Source organism: Cyrtonyx montezumae, unplaced genomic scaffold, assembly GCF_038088225.1.
Source record: "Cyrtonyx montezumae isolate F1298 unplaced genomic scaffold, pur_monq_1.0 scaffold_29, whole genome shotgun sequence".
NCBI lineage: Eukaryota > Metazoa > Chordata > Aves > Galliformes > Odontophoridae > Cyrtonyx > Cyrtonyx montezumae.
The window spans coordinates 8655410-8669598 of NW_027072033.1; the positions used below are offsets into that span (position 1 = coordinate 8655410).

General features: G+C 42.6%; 1 protein-coding gene across 2 annotated transcripts in view; it reads right to left on the reverse strand.

Moving 5' to 3' along the window:
- CDC42SE2 (CDC42 small effector 2) overlaps positions 1-13150 on the reverse strand; it is a 78294-nt gene extending 65144 nt beyond the window's left edge. For both annotated transcript variants that reach the window (XM_065740680.1, XM_065740679.1), the window contains exons 1-2: positions 12819-13150; positions 12328-12384 (exon numbers count right to left, since the gene is read on the reverse strand). The gene's annotated coding sequence lies outside the window, so the exon portion shown is untranslated. The remainder of the gene's footprint in view (positions 1-12327; positions 12385-12818) is intronic.
- Positions 13151-14189: the final 1039 nt, after the last annotated feature.

Genomic DNA, 14189 nt, shown 5'->3' on the forward strand with positions numbered 1-14189 from the left:
TCAAAACACAAAACTTGCTTTCATAAGGCAAAGAAGTTTAAAGTCATTATTTCCCACACATACTCTTAAAAGGAGGAGGTCTGATGTGTTAAGAAAAAATACCTCAGTGAAAGCGTTATTAATATGACACACTGCATATAACAGAGTTGTAAAAGCAAAATGTAGTGGATGACCAGAACACACTCATGATGGCTCAGCTTTACAGGTTACTGTGCAGTGTTAGTCAGACTGCACATTTCAGTTGGACCAGTTATCCTGGTACAGGCAGCTCTCACAAGCCCCCACCAACTTCTTCAAATCCTGAATGCATAGAACGCATAGAATGCATTTTAACACTACCTTCCTGTAGTTTTGCAGGATGATTCTTCTACAAAAGTCTGTTCTCACGGGCCATCTAACACAACTGAGCCATATCAGAATTTGTGCTGCAGTTTGATCCAGTAACAATGCTTCTTTGACTCCGAATAGGTCAGTGTTTTTAAACTACTGAAGTTAATGCAACTCATTTAAATTTGGGACTATTAACACGGTAATGGGGAAGAGGATTTCAGGGGTTTAGGGGGGTTGGCTGAAGGAGTGGAAGCACCAGTAGTGTCTTCTTCTCTTCCTTCTGGGGTAGTGAGAGATACGGAGCAGTCAAAGAAAACTCAGGCTCTAATGAAGTGGCAGAAAGGCTGGTGCTGCCACAGGAACTTGGGTTCTTTGATCATGGGGCAGTTTACTCGGCACCTGGCCTGATGGCTGTGGATAGGTCTCCTGCATACAAAAATGGCAGGGATCTCCTGGAAAAAGTCCAGTGGAGGGCCACAAAGATGCTAAAGGGCATGGGACACCTCCCTTACAAGGAAAGGCTGAGAGACCTGGGTCTGTACAGCCTTGAAAAAAGAAAGCTCAGAGGGGATCCGATCCAGGACTTCAAATATCTAAAGAGCAGGAGGCAAAGGGACAGGGCCGGACTCTTCTCAGCAGTGTGTGATGATAGGACAAGGAGAAACGTCCACAAACTGAGGCACAGGAAGTTCTGCACCAATGTGCATAAGAACTTCTTCATGTTCAGAAGGAGTGGCAGAGCACTGGCACAGGCTGCCCAGAGAGGTGGTGGAGTCTCCTTCTCGAGACGTTCTAGACCTGCCTGGATGCCTACCTGTGCAACCTGGGCTAGGGAGCTGCTTTGGCAGGGGGGCTGGACTAGATGATCTCTACAGGTCCCTTCCAACCCCTACCATTCTGTGATTCTGTGAAAGAGAAACACTATTTATCCCAGTATCCCAGTTTTACAACTTACACAGACAACAGTAGTATAGTGTCAAGTGCAACTTTCCCTATAATTCACAAAAAAACTATGTTCAGTCTCCAAACAAATTCCCTCAAAATGTATATGTTTATCTGTAGTCTGCATTGACAGAAATAATTAAGAAAATTATCTACTACTATCTTCATTATTTTTAACTAGTTTCAGCTCTCTAAAACAGAAAATAGATCCTCCTGAAAATATATATTTTTTTAATTGTATTTCTGAATTATCCCTGTGTCTAAGGCAATGACTACACACACAAATGCATTCAGACAGACTTAGCTGAAAGAAGAGAACCTAAAACATTGGTAATGACTTGACAGAAATCACCAGGACACAGGTTACCAGGAGTAACGGCCCTTTGTATGCACCTCTAGTTGTAAAATGCTGACTTCTAAGCCTCTTTAAGTTTTTAAGAGCAGGGGACAGAAGTTTAGAAGTTTGTTTGCCAGATTTAGAAGATTTGTAAATGTAATTTTCTGAACAGAGAGAAGTCTCAATCATTAACCACACAACTGGTTGTTTTAGTGGATTAGTTACAGAATCACAAAAAAAATTAGACAAAAACAAAATAATATGATGCAGCTAATGTTGCTTATAATTTGACTTTAAATTAAGCAACAGATATCAATACATCAAAGAGTAAGCAGTGCCGGCAGCATATATTATATATTAAACACACTCTGACTTCAGCCTTTCTCCTCCCCCCACACCTTACCATGGTGATTTACAAAATTTTCTGCCTGGAATTTGTCAGTAGTGCAGAATTTAAAGTGCACTCACCAATGCCAAATAGATGGAAATAGAAATTAAGTTACATTTAAGAAAATAATAAGCCACAAACATTATCATAAAATTGTCTTTACAGCAGAACATGAACAATGATGTCTTACTATGACCTTAAGTGGTAGAAACAAAACCAAGAAAGCCTTCACAATGTACTTTTAGGTCCTGAAAGACTGAGTTTGAAGATTAGAAGAAAAAAAAAAAGAAACTGCACATATTCATCATAAAAAGCATACTGTTAATATTTAAATAGTTATTTGCACAAATGTCACTTTCAGAATAACCAGGCTTTTATTTTCATAGCTACATTTTCTTTGAAGGAATTCTTCATCTGTACAGTATTTCAATAAAATGCAGTCTTGTTCTGACATAGGATATCCGTCTGTTGCAAGTTTCCCAGAAATGAAATCACTTTACCCAGTTTACCTTTATGTTATTCAAACAGAAGTTTTTTTAAAAAATAGAAAAAAAGAATCATCTTGCTATCAGTGTATATACACATCTTGAAAACTGAGAAAGCAATGACTGGTAGAACTAACAGCTGTTAGTTTGTCGTGTCCTGACCGAGCAAATCCATCACAGCCTCTGCTAAATTGATTCTTCTGTATATACTGTGATAATGTCTCATACTTTGCTCTGCAAAAGAGCCTGGAATATAACTAAATCATTTAAGATTCCAATGAAGAGATTGAAGAGACGATTTCACCGTAACCCTGACTTGCAGATAATGACAAATATCTTTCAAATGGATTCCCGTGGAGATGTGGCTGACCTGTGTCAGATACAGTTTAGGATCTCAGTGATAATTTCACCACTAAGCTCATCGTAGCCAGGGCTTTACTTGAAATAACTTTAAATTGAAAAGATTCACTCATTGCTCCTATCAAATTCCTGGGAAAGGTCTGAAGTAAAGTGGCAGAACTGCTTAACATGGGTGAGGAAGAAGCTCCAGACTTACAAGTTTTTCTTTAGAACTCTCATAACAAGCTTGGTACTGGTGCAACAGGAGGGTATTGTATGAGGAGGGTATTGTATGAGGAAAAACTGTGTTTCATCAATCATGTGCTTCGCAGTGGTGTCTATACTGACATACAGTCTCTATGAAATAGCTTCAATACAGTCTCAAGTAGAACTTGATCTTTCAAGAGCATCACGAAGTAAAGTAACACAAAACAGGTTAGAAACGAGTCAGATAAAAGAGCTGAACACATCTAGATTTAACTTACGGAGTAAGTCATGATTTCAACATTGAAATAAAAATTGAATTATGCAGCAAACCACGGCTGTACCATGTCACTGATCCTAGTGACAGCAGATCACCTAAATATTTGTCTGAGTTTTGATAGGACAAGAAAAAAAAATTATAAAAATAAAAGAAAATAAAACTTAATGAATAATTTCACGAGTTCCACAAATGATTCTGTCAAACTCGTAAAAAGTGGTGCCAATGGCATTTTTTCCATAAATTGGCAGAATATAATTTTCTTTTGGTTTGTTTGTTTGTTTGTTTGTTTTAACTATGTTGTAAGAAGTTGGTTGTTTTTTTTTTTTGAGTACCAGGTGTTTGAAGACAATAAAAAAACTAATGAGCAAAGTGCACATGAAATATCAAATATGCAATAATTTGAGGACCACTCCACAATCCTCACCTCATAAAAATTGGACATTACTTAAAATAGCTACAATCTACTTCTTTTAAGTAAACTGACATGAAAAATTAGCTAAATTCTTGCTTCTGAACACAACAACAAACACTTTGGACTGGAGAAAATAATGTCTATCAGATCTCAAAATCTGTTCATGGAGTTAAAGTAAACATGACAGATCTTAACTTCAGATTGGTTTTTAAATCAATTTTACTTTGTTTTGATTCTCTCAAGAGTAAACCTTACAAAACACAGATTACTTGCAAATAACTTCAATATGGAACATCTGGCCAAGCTAGTTTTCAATTGAATGGTGAAGAAGGGAAACAGGTAGCTAAGCTCCTAGAGAAAAATTGTTCTCAGGAAGCTTTGAAGGAGTAGGTGGAGTTAGTTTAGCAACTGGTGTTTGACGAGAATAGCTGCATTACATGGGGCCAATTAAAAGACATGCTATCAGTCCACACAAGAGTTACTGAGCATGAGCCACAAGATAAAGCAATCAACAAACATGAAAAAGAGCCTTCTTTATGCAACAATTCAGTGTTTAATTATGACTTTTTCATGAGAAAGACAATTTATGAAATTTCTGCTTCTGCACAGTGTTTAAGTAGTCATTCTCCAAATTCATTTGATGACTATATGAGGAAAAAGATCCCTTTCCGAAAGGTGAAAGTAAAATAATAGTGATTAAAAAAAAATAATAAGCCTATGCTTAGACAGAAAGGTGCTAAGACGGAAATTTCCCACTTCCGCAGTTACTTGGTTCATGTACTGTTTTGCCCTTATTCTGTGATTCATACACAGATAAAACAACTCTCTGTTTTAATTTAACTGGTTAAGTGATAGAACAGTTTGTCTGTTTGCTCACAGAACAACTGTAAATACTATATTCTGTTGTGATGTGAAAATTTATTGGATCAGAGCTGTCATCAATCTATGTGATTTTCTCCTAGCATTAGGAACCTCTCATCTCTTTAATTGAAAATTTCTCGTTTACTATGATGAAGATGAATCACTGTTTCTTCTCTAGCATGTCTCCTCCAATGCTGAGACAGTGGTTCATACAGTACAAACAAGCCTTAACACAAACCATGGTACTTCTGCTACAGCTATACATGGCAGGGAAAGGATTGAAATTCTGCCCAGCAGAGGATGGAACTGATAATTTTTTAATAACCACAGTACCAAATTATGTTACATAGGTAACTGCAGCATGACAGACTCTTGGCAGTCACTAGATGGTGGCCTACATTATGAGCCATATTTTCAATCTCAGCCAAATAAGCAATTGATTCATTGAATGCAACCCAGCAATATCCATTTGAGCTGGTTGTCGAATAAATCTAACTTTGAAATGTGATAAGCATCAGATTCTAGCTTTTCAGGTAGTGAAAGTGTCAGCAGCTGGCATTCTCTCATGTACCACTCTTATACGCTACTGTATGTGCACTGAGGAGGTATCTGTTCTTGCTTAGATATTTTATAACATTACTGATTTGATTCGAGAGAAAATTAAGTAAGTTGAAGAAGGAAGTTAAAATGATATATTTATTCTCTCAGAAAGCTTGCAAGATCTGCTGATGATAACACTGACACCTTTAGACTTCCTTCTTACGTATTCTCCCAAACCAGTCTGTTATTGTAACACTGATGGGAAATACAGAAGAGCACTCACTCAACTATGCCTTCACTACTACAGACGAGAAAACTACTTTTCTTGGAAAAGACAAAATAAGCTATGAAGAAAAACTTCTGTTCCCCTTGGGATATGTCTTGGTTTCAGTTGGGACAGAATTAATTTCTTCACAGAATCTGGTATGATGTTGTGGTTAGGCTGTAGGAGAAAAACAATACTGATAACACACTGATATTTTAGTTGTTGGTGAGCAGCGCTCCACAGAGCCAAGAATGTTTCAGCTTTTCAGCTTCTCACACTGTCCTGACAGCAAGGGAGTTAGGGTAACACAAGAATCTGGGAGGAGATAGAATTAGGACAGCTGATGTAAACTGGCGAAAGGGACATCCTGCAGTCTACCTAGACTTCAGCAAAGCCTTTTACTTTGTCTCCCATAGTATTCTCCTGGAGAAGTTGGCAGCCCGTAACCAACACAGGTATACTCTTTGCTCAGTAAAGAGTTAGCAGGAGGGCTGGGCCCAGAGAGTGGTGGTAAATGGGAGTTAAATTCATCTAGCAATTGGTCATGAGTGGTATTCCCCATGGGTCAATACTGGGGCCTGTCCCGTTTAATATCTTTACTGATGATCTGGATGAGAGGATTGAGTGCACCCTCAGTGAGTCTGCAGGTGACATTAAGTTGGGAAGAAATGTTAATCACCTCAAGGGTAGGAAGGTCCTTCAGAGGGTCTTAATGGAATAGATTAATGGGCTGAGGCTAACTGTAAACGCTTTAACAAGGCCAAGTGTTGGATCCCACATTTTGGTCACAACAACCCCATGCAGTGCTACAGGCTTGTGGCAGAGTGGCTGGCAAACTACTTGGTAGAAAAGGAAGTGACAGCCAGCTGAACATGAGATAGCAGTGGGCCCAGGTGGCCAAGAAGGCCACTGGCATCCTGGCTCGTGTCAGAAATAGTGTTGCCAGTAGGAACAAGGAGATGACCATCCCTCTGTGAGACATATACATATATTTTGGCACTCTGGTGAGGCTGCACCTCAAGTATTGTGTTCAGTTTTGAGCCCTTCAGTGCAAGAAATACATAAGAAACCCTGGAACATGTCCAGAGAAGGGCAACAGAGCTAGAGCACAAGTCTTCTGGGGAGTGGCTGAGGGAACTGGGATTGTTTAGTCTGGAGAAGATGAGGCTCAGGGGCAGCCTTATCATACTCTACAACTGCCTGAAAGGAGGCCGTGATGTGGTGGTGATCAAATTCTTCTCCCAAATAAAAGTGATACAAATAGAGGGAATGGCTTTAAATTGCACCAGAGAAAGTTCAGGTTGGGTATTAGGAAATCCTAATTTCTTCTCAGGAGGTCTCACACAGTAGTAGTCTGCCCAGGGAGGTGGGGGGAGTCACCATCCATGGAGGTGTTCAAGAAATATGTGAATCTGGCACTCAGTGACATGGTTTAATGGGCATAGTGGGGATGGGTTGGTGGTTGGACTGGATGATTCCAACCTTAATGATTCTGGGAGGCATGGAAGCCCAGGAAGGCTGGGAATGCTTTAAGGAATTTATTCTAAAGATGCAGGAGCTGACCATCCCCAAGTCATGGAAGACAAGCCAGCAGGGAAGGAGACCACTGTGGCTGAACAGAGACCTCTGGCATGATCTCTGGAACCAAAGGAAAGTCTTTGAAAGAGGGGGAAAGCAGTTTATAAGGATTACAAATACATACTGAAACTCTGCAGGGAGAAAATTAGAAAGGCCGAAGTCCAGGTAGAATGGAACTTGGCTACTAAGGTGACAGACAACAATAAGTATTTCTATAAACACATCAACAGTAAGAACAAGGCTAGGGAGAATCTCCATCCCTTGCTCAATGCAGAGGGGAACATGGTGACCAAGGATCAGGTCAAGGCTGAGGTACTTAATGACTTCTTTACCTCATTCTTTAACAGTAAGACTAGTTGTTCCCTGGGCGCACAGCCCCCTGTGCTGAAAGATAGCAATGAGGAACAGAATAGGCCCTGCTTAATCCACAATGAGACGGTTTCGGACCTGCTCTGAAAGCTGGACTCTCAGAAGTCCATGGGGCAGATGGACAGCATGCTAGAGTACTGAGGGAGTTGGAAAATGTGACTGCCAACCCACACTCCATGACCTTTCAACAGTCCTGGCTAACTGGGGACATCCTGGTAGACTGGAGACTGACAGATACAATGCCCATCTCCAAAAAGGGCTGTAAAGATGATCCTGGCAGCTACAGACCGATCTCACCTTAGTACCATGGAAGGTTCTGGAACAGTTAACTTCAGGAGCTATCATGGATCGATTAAAGGTCAACCAGGAGATCAGGCCCAGTGACCATGGGTTCATGAATGGTAGATCCTATATGACAAAACTGATTTCATTCTATGACAACGTGACCTGCTTAGTGGATGAAAGTAAGACTGTCAGTGACTTACCTAGACTTCAGTAAAGTCTTTGACCCTGTCTCCCACAGTATTCTCACAGAGAAGCTGGCTCAGCACTGGCGAGGCCCTACCTCAAGTACTGTGTTCAGTTTTGGGCACCTCAATACAGCAAGGACATTGAGGTGCTGGAGAAGGTCCAAAGAAGGGTAACAAGGCTGGTGAAGGGCTTGGAGAATATACCCTATGAGAAGCGACTGAAGGAACTGGGGCTGTTTAGTCTGCAGAAGAGGAGGCTGAGGGGAGACCTTACTGCTCTCTTCAAATACCTGAAGGGTGACTGCAGCGAGAGCAGGGTTGGGCTCTTCTCACTGGTGACAGAATAAGGGGAAACAGCCTTAGGTTGTGCCGGGGGAGGTTTTTAGGTTGGATGTCAGGAAACACTTATTTACAGAAAGGGTTGTTAAACACTGGAATGGACTCCCCAGGGAGGTGGTTGGGTCACCATCCCTAAATGTGTTTGAAATCCATTTGGATATGGTCTTCAGGTACTTGATATAGTGGTGAGTTGTTAGTTAGGGCAGTATGGTTAGGTTGTGGCTGGACTTGATGATCTTGAAGATCTTTTCCAACCTGAGCAATTCTGTGACTGTATGATTTTACAATTCCCTACCACATGGCATCAAGTGAAAAAAAAAAACAAAAAAAAAACTATAAAACTGAGAGCAGTTCCAGGACTGCTACTGCTCAGGAACTGGTTGGACATAGGTGAGCGAGTAGTGGGCAATTGCGTTGTGCATCACTTGTTTTATAAGTATATAATTATTATTATTATTATTTCTCTTTTCCTTTTCTTTCTTAGTAAATAGCTTTTATCTCAGCATATGAGCTCCATTTTTTATTCCCACCCAGTTCCTTCCCCTAGCGTGCTGGAAGAGGGGAGTGGGTAAATGTTGCATAGTACTGAGCTACCTGCCAGGTTAAACTTCAGTAGGACAGTAATTATCACTAGACTAAGAAGCAGATGTATAAAATTAAACTAAAACTGCACACAAAACATAGACTAAAAAGAGACTGAAGGGGTCCTGAAGCCCTATACCACCCAGCTATGCAATAGGCACTGAGAACAGCCTCTCACAAAGCACTTTCCTGAATCATTCATCTTTTTTTTTTAAACAAAACAAACAACGACAAAAAAAAAAAAGCCAGCGTTTTCACTGTTAATTTTCTCTTCATTCTACTCATTATGTGTAGCATGCATTTCAACACATATTCAGCACAACTGTTTGGCTTTTCTCTTATCTGCTTTCATTTGTTTCAGGTAGCTTTGTCTTGAATTTATCATTATTTCTTGATATCATCAGTAGTCATGCAGTGAAAAAAAGAGACACTAATAATGTAAGGTTGACTTGCACCATCAAAATATCCTGAAATCTTTAAGTGATTATGAGATGCTTGAGATTTGCTGATTTTTTGTTTTAAAAAGAATCCAACCCATCCAGAATGCTATATAAAAACACTTCTCCTTTCATGCCTCCTTTTCCTCTCCACTCCCAAACTGTATGTCAATCCAGTCTATCCAAAAGTTTGCTCTTGAACAACAAATTATTTATTTGTGCAGCCATTATCATATACACTTAGCTTCTATAGTTCATCTATTGAAAGAGAAAAATCACAAAACAGCTTTAATACTAAAAAAGCCACCGTAATATTAATACTGCTAAAGGATGCTTTAAGAATTGATAAAATTACATTAGAAAATAGGCATATAGGTACCAACCACATTCATAGAATACCTAACAGCAAATTCCCCACAAACCTTCAGCAAACTCAAGAATGCTTTTCTTTCCACTGAAGGCATCAGAGCAGTGGCTAGCATTTTCACACATCCCAGTTATATGCTCTGCAGAAAAATGCTACTAGTAAGAGACATAATGAGACCAATATTCAAGATAGGGTAGCTACTAGTAGTTAATAGCAAACATGTTTTCAATAACATGACAGAGCAAGGTACTAGCAAGGTCATGTTACTGACAACCCATATTCGGATATCTGCACATACAGAGGGGCATACTGTGAGAAACAGATATCCAGAGCTAGGGAGGTGACCAAAGATAAGTGGGCCATTCAGGTGCATGTTTATGTCAAGCAGCAGTTTTTAGTTTTATACAGAACCCTACCTACTAAGAACATGTGTTGAAATAATATATTTCACGCAAAATTTCAACTCAGCTCCTACACTCAAGTTCCCAAGAGTAATCAAGAGCTGCAACTAAGAGACTGAAAACTAATTTGAAAAGCCAAGGAATCACTCAAAGTCAGCTGTCTTTGGATTATAACCAACTGCTCAGTGACACTGCCCAGAACCCAGTAATAACTGCACACAAAGCAGAGCTAAAGTGAGTCTTCACTGCATCTGCAAAGCAGGTGGGCAAGGGCTTTTCTTAGCAATGCAATATGCCAGCCTTACATACGGTCAACTGTTTCACAACAAGCCAAGTTCTCTCTCTCTCTTTCACACACAAACACAAAAAAAAGCAAGCAATAAAGGTACTTTGGGAAGCAATTTGTTATATAACTGAGTAATTCAATTCAGTTTTACACTTCATGCCTAAAGGTTGGTCTACAATCACATTAAACAAACAAAATACTTCTGCACTGTTCTTCACTTCAAAAAAATTTCTTCAGCTCCAAGAAACTGCCACCTCAGTAATACACCCCATAATGAAATATTCCCCTTGTAATTCATTTGTCAATAGCGTAAGAGACTTTAAAAAAAAAAAAGGCATTTTTATTTATATAGTAGTGTATTGCACTGCCTGAAAGAAATCTTACTGAAAGAGACCACCACCCCCCACCTCTAGACTCCACCTTTGGGGGTCAAAAGGTCCAGCACTAACATCGTATAGGTTTGGCCAAGCTCCAAAAGGCTAGTTCAAGTTACTGGGTGCTAGACTACTTCCTCCACAGCAACTGCTGATTAACACACTATTTTACCACCATGAACCACTACTCTTAGAAAAGCAGAACAGTGTTGACTGCAGCAGGGAAAAACATTAAGTGCTAACGTTTAATATTTCTTGTTTACTGCAATATTTTCATAGGACATAATCCAATTTCTTAACATTACTCTAGGACTATAATCATTTCAATGAATGCCCTGATAGCTAGGAAGAAAAGTAACAGTAAAAAAGAAAGAACATTCAGAAAGTCACTTAAAACATAAGCTGAATTTTCTTTTCTCCCACTTCCACATCTAAAGCAGCCCAAACTAGTTTTTATTTTGCAATTACAGCAGAAAACGTAACAGGATGTTTAAAACATTTTCATTTCTCTTTTTTTTTTTTTTTAAATGATAAGCCACCACCTCCACGGGCTTTCTCTTAGGTAGCCACACTGCAAGCCACCACAGACCTCCTGATGTATTCATAGTGTCAGAACTACCAGGATTCTTCAAAGTAATTTGTATAGTTGTGTGACAGTATAGGTAAATTGTCTGCATGTAGTTAGCTTTACAGCTTTAAATAAAAGGTAACATGACTGAGCTGCAACATTTCTAGACAACAAATTGCATCTGCCAGCAGTTTCAGTTTTCTTCATCTTGTGTGAAATGAATTAGGATATTTCACAGACTGTACAATACAGTTTCTCAGTTTTTGACCTAAACATCTTTGGTCTAGACACTCAGAAATTCCATGAAGAAGTCTTGAACACAGCATAACTGATCCTTTATGAGAATGAGAGCCTCATTTCCCCAAAGCATAAACCGTGCTGAAAAAACATTTCCTATATTAGCAAAACATTTTTAGGTATTCAGATGACTATATCCCGATTCTAAGGTGAAATTAAATTTAAAAGAGCAGTGATGTGCATACTGACAAACAAAACTATGCACATATTAGAATTTATATACAGTGGATGGCTTCATTGCTTATTTGAGTTGCTACTTAGTTCATTTATGGTTGTAAGAATTTGCTTGAACATTGTCTACAATTTCATCAACAACAGCTCCTTTTACTCTTAAAAAAATCACTGTAAGTTATTTTGTCTTTCAAAATTGTGCCTGTGTCACAAAAGTGAAAGAGAGCTTTAAGAACTGTCCCTGTACCTAGACTGAGCTATCATTAATCAGATTACCCAAGCAAATGGCATCAACTAAACATTCTATAGAACACGTGTATTCCTCACACACAATCCCAATTTATTCAGTTAAATATAGGGAAGCATGTCAGTGTTACTAGTACAAGGATCCCCAGCCTGTTGAACTGAGATTGAATGGCAGCCCCCTGTCCTCGGGGATCAAATAAGACTCATCACCACACAATAACAGAACCTCAGGCTTTACAAAATAGAACACTGGGCTTCACAAACCACTCTGTATGTCGGTTTTGGAACTTCTTTCACAGAACACGAAGATGTGCTGCAATGGCTGTGAGAAGTCTGTTTAGGATTTCATTCAATTCACATCTGAAGTTTTTAGTATGAAAAAAGAATGACAGAGATGAAATGAGTGCTCCATCCATCCATCCATCCATCCATCCTTAAGGTCAGAAGGAGTGGACTTACAGTTTAATTCATATCAGCCTCAGAGAGACGAGTCCCAGGACTTCACGTTCTCTCGGCCTACAACAGCAAGATTTTGGTAGAAGCACACGGTTAGACGCGGTCAGCGGCAGCCGAACTCCTCGCTCCTCCGTGCTGCCACACGGCCGCACCTCCGGGGACGTACTATTAGCCTGCAGCCGCCGCAAGGCCGCCTGCACGCAGCACGGCGCTGGGGACACTCCGCGCCCGCCGCCGCCGCCGCCGCCGCTCGCTCTCCCGCCCCGCCCCCAGCAGCCCGGGCCCGAGCGCCGCAGCCCGCACAGCCGCCCGCCGCGGCACCTGCCCGAGAGCACAACAGAAAGCGTCGCGCTTCGCCCTGCCCGCAGCCCGCCGGCCGAGCATCGCTCCCGGCCCCGCCCCGCCGCCAGGTACCGGTACCTGCGCTCGGCCCGGCCCCGCCCTGCCCCCCGTAGCGCCGGGGGCTCTCGGCGGACCCTCGCCACGTCACTTACCGCTGCCCACGGCGGCGCCCGCTCCTTTGTCTGCCCGTCACGCCTCGGAACCTCCGTACCCTCCCGCCGGGCGCCCCGCGCCCCTCCCCGCGCTGCGGGGCTCCTGCAGGAGGATGCGGATGCGGTCGCGGTCGGCGGGGCGTCCGGCGCTGACGGGAGGTCACATGCGGCGGGCACGGCCCCCCCTGGCGCTCCCGGCCGAGCGCTCTCCGTGCGCGGTGCGGCGCGGCGTCGCGAGCCCGGCCGGGAGGCTGCGGGGCTGGGTGGATGGACGTGAAGATGGCGACCTCGGCAGCGCCGCTGCGGCGAACGGAGCGGATCCCCAAGCGGCCCGCTCCGCTCCGCTCCGCGCTGGGAGGGAGGGGACAAAGGAGGCCGGGCGGTAGCGAAGGCGGCAGCCGCTGCCCGTCAGCCCTATCGGTGCGCCGCGCCGCTCCTCCTCCGCTTTCAAACCGCCGCCACCGCCGGCAGGGAGCGTGCCCGGCCCCGCAGCGACCCCTGCCGGCCCTTCCAGCTCTTCGGGGCGCGGCGGTGGGCTGGGCGCGGCCGCGCCGTGCTGCGTCGTGCAGGCCTCCCTGAAAGGCAGCGGAGCTGCCCCAGCCCTGCTCGGCCGAGGTCAGCGGGAGGGTCCCCGGCGCAGCTCCGGACTCCTCCCAGCGTGTCTCACCTGCTGTGCCCCGCGGCTGTGGCGAGTTAGTTACTCTCTTAGCAACTGCGACACTGCAGAGGCCGTGGGAAAGCAGTTAGCGAGATCCGATGCTCCAGGAGAGGCGAGTGTAGAGCGCGGCAGAAGCTTCGGTCCGGACCCCAGGGCGATCCCAGCATCTGGCCCGTCATTATGCTGGTAACAGCCCTACTTCACCGCTTCCCAAGTGCTTGTCCACACTGAGTAAAGAGTGACTGTTCTCTGCATTTCTTTCCCAGCACTGATGACTTTTTTTTTAATAAATACTTCTTCCATATCTAAAGTCCAGAAGGAAGTTTATCTTCCAGAATCTTTTTTTCCTTTCCTGCTTCCTCAGGGCCTCGTGCCAAAGCATGCAAATATGTCAGGGCAGAAATAATCCAGTATCTGAATGAGCCTTTGATGATAAATGACATTCTTCCCACCCCATGTGCCAGAGTGCTTGGCGCTTAGCATTCCAGACACAACAAAGAGAAATCCATCATTGCTCACTTTGATCATGTTTGCAAGAGAATTATAACTTTTTAAGAGAAAAGTTTAATAATTCCAAATCTAACAATGTGTTGTTCTCTATTTTAAATGAACAATAAATTGAATGTGTTAGCTGCGACTAAATAACTGTGTGGGCCTAACACCCACAAACACCATGGTGTTTCCCTATTTCTGGCATTGCCGTGGATGTCCTG